The 3,196-nt window shown below is 43.8% G+C and overlaps 1 non-coding gene across 1 annotated transcript; it reads right to left on the bottom strand.

Annotated features, from left to right (window-relative positions):
* Positions 1-477: 477 nt before the first annotated feature.
* Positions 478-549, bottom strand: TRNAG-UCC (transfer RNA glycine (anticodon UCC)). Its single transcript has one exon. It is a non-coding gene; the product is annotated as a tRNA-Gly (tRNA).
* Positions 550-3,196: the final 2,647 nt, after the last annotated feature.

A 3,196-nucleotide genomic window follows, 5' to 3' on the forward strand; every position in this document is an offset into this window, starting at 1 on the left:
ATAAGACTTTAATCTATAATAACTACTATTTACTTTGTAAATATTCACACACTTGAATAAGTTACACAACAACGTCAACAGCTACGTATTAAATTGCGGAGACTAGGTACGTAGGTACGAAGGGAAACATGGGAAAATGTGTAATTTCGTGGAGGTAGATAGGTAGCATCTGTGAATTTCCTTCAAGGGTGTCTGTAAACACAAACAGTCGACCGAAATTGATTTTGAAGTGTTTAATTTGGAAGGAATTACATTGGTTTAGGGAAACATAGAATAGAAACGGGAAAATGTATGTCTTGTTCATCGGACTTTTGGGACTAGTAGCGCCATCTATTAGCACATTACGAAAACGTAGGACAAGAAAATTGTAATCATTATAAAACTGTATTTAGTAGGAAATATTACTAAATAGAAACACATGGCATGTTGAAATTGAAAAGGTAAGTAAATAAAAAAATAGTAAAATTTAAAAAAGTGTGCGTTGGCCGGGAATCGAACCCGGATCAACTGCTTGGAAGGCAACTATGCTGACCATTACACCACCAACGCCACATGCTTAACCTTCGAATTTTCTCAAGAAAAGTTTGATGAGTACCTATCTCTATCTATATAATATGCGACAGTTTGAGATGGCAATCGGGGTGGAGACGCCCCGCACACCCGCACAGACCCCGCGCTGACCTGGTGCAGGATAGCGCGTGTGACGTGCGGGTGTGCGGGGCGTCCCCCCGCCTCTCACCCCGATTGCCATCTCGACCTGTCACGTACTAGGAAAGTATATCTATGTATTCACGTATAGGTAGAAAAACGAGCTGTTGCAACTTGCAATGCAAGATGGACTTTTGAGTCGAGCGTCTATATGTCGGCCATCAGAAAGGTTAGCGGTGCGTGCCCCTTGAGTTGGGACCTCTCAAATATAAGGTCAGATGTTGTCAGTGATGACATATGGAAGTGCGGAGTTTCTTTACATGATCAATTAATCAGAAATGAAGAGATCCGTAGGAGAACTAGAGTAACCGATATAGCTCAACGGGTTGCGAAGCTGAAGTGGCAATGGGCAGGGCACATAGTTCGTACAACTGATAGACGTCGGGGTCCCAAGGTGCTGGAATGGCGACCTCGCACCGGAAGACGCAGTGTTGGAAGACCCCCCACTAGGTGGATGGATGACATCAGACGAGTCGCAGGGAGCCGCTGGATTCAGGCGGCGCATGACCGTGGCGTGTGGAAGTCCCTACAAGAGACCTATGTCCAGCAGTGGACGTCTATTGGTTGATGCAGATGATAGTGCCTAGGTGCTACTTAATCTATAGAAGAGTATTACTTATATGTGGAATCAATCGGAACTATGAAACGCTTTAACTATACTTAGTACCTCTTGTAGTAGTCGCTTAACCCGTCAAGTACGACGCAGGCCGTGGCCCGTGCGGACGTCGCGAATCGCTACAAAGGAATCAATTAAGGCACGATACACACACAGCGAGAGGCTATGACAATTAAGGCACGATACACACACAGCGAGAGGCCATGACAATTAAGGCACGATACACACACAGCGAGAGTCTATGACAATTTTTTTTTCAAGTAAATACACAGTATTATTATACTCATCCTTGACTGCAATCCTACCAAACACTAGGATGGCAGCCCAAGGATGATGGAGCGCGCCTGCCTAGGTGCATAATATTACTATCATATTATTACATACTAGCTTATGCTCGCGACTTCGTCCGCGTGGACTACACAAATTTCAAACCTCTATTTCACCCATTTGGGGGTTGAATATTCAAAAATCCTTTGCGGATGCCTACGTCATAATAGCTATCTGCATGCCAAATTTCAGCCAGATCCGTCCAGTAGTTTGAGCTGTACGTTGATAGATCAGTCAGTCAGTCAGTCAGTCACCTTTTCCTTTTATATTTTTAGATTGTACCATCTTAGAATAAAAACAACTACCTACATTAAATGAGTCGCAGGGAACCGCTGGATGGTGGCGGCGAAAGACTGAAGCATAGAAAGTCCCTCCCTACAACCTACAAGAGACCTATATCTAGCAGTGGACGCTATCGGTTGTTGGTGATGATGATGATGTTTCTGATCAGCACGCACCTTTAGAAGCCGTGAAATCGATTGTTTCTATAGATTCAAGAACTATATGTTGCGAGCGTTATCCTGTTTAGTGTGAAACAGTCGCCATATTGTGACGCGGGCGCTACGCGGCGACGCGCGGCGGCGGACGCAAAGCAGAAAGAAAACAATATTGCACTCTGTGAAGACTCTTCACGGATTCCGTGTGCACCTTGGGACGTAGCCTTGTATTCTATTAGACATGGCCACGAAGTCATTACCTATAACCTAGCTGATATGCCCCAGCTTTATCTGCGTGTGATTTCTGAAAGTCCTTCGCTTTCTTAATGGAAGTCTACCGGTCTATTTTAATGACAAAAATATCTCAAATTTTCAGACTCAGCGGTTTCAGCTGTAACTACATTGATATGTCAGTCAGTCAGTTTGTTAATTTGTCTACATAATACTAACTGACGCGGGCCGGCTACACTTAGGAGGAAATTCGGAAAATCCTTTCCTAGTTAAGTAATTAAAAAGAATACCTATATACTAAATACCTATAGGTATGCATAATATTAAGTTTCTCAGCTGCACAGTTTCTCTTTTCATTACCTGCCAATTCTAGCGCGTCTCGTGTCTCGCGGCGCGCTTTGAGGCGGGATCAAAGCGCAGGTTCTATTAGCCCTGATTACGGCAGTGGAGGGCCGCTCTCAGCGCACACGCCGTCGCGCGCATTGTCTGCGGCTGGAGACGCGCTAGAGCCGGCGCGGCTTTAATTAGCTCTGTCAGAGTTGAGGCTTTACTATTGATGGTAGTTGCAGGTAAGCGCGCCTTTGAGCTGAGGGCCGTTAGCTGGAGAGGTGCCTGACGGGGATCTTGACTCTTATGATTTTTTTATTTTTTTTTTTATTTTTTTATTTAGACAAAAAAAAAGCGAATAATTCACACCAACTTCCAGACCAAAGCACTAGACAAAAAGCCGCGACTGGTGTTGGCAGTTTGCAGCCCAAATAGACCGTAGTCTGTGCTAGGGCTGACAAAGTTCATCGACCTCATTCATACTAATATTATATTATATTATATACTATACTATATTTATACTATACTATATATATATTCATACATTACT

This window comes from Maniola hyperantus, chromosome 14, assembly GCF_902806685.2.
Source record: "Maniola hyperantus chromosome 14, iAphHyp1.2, whole genome shotgun sequence".
In the NCBI taxonomy this organism is placed as follows: domain Eukaryota; kingdom Metazoa; phylum Arthropoda; class Insecta; order Lepidoptera; family Nymphalidae; genus Maniola; species Maniola hyperantus.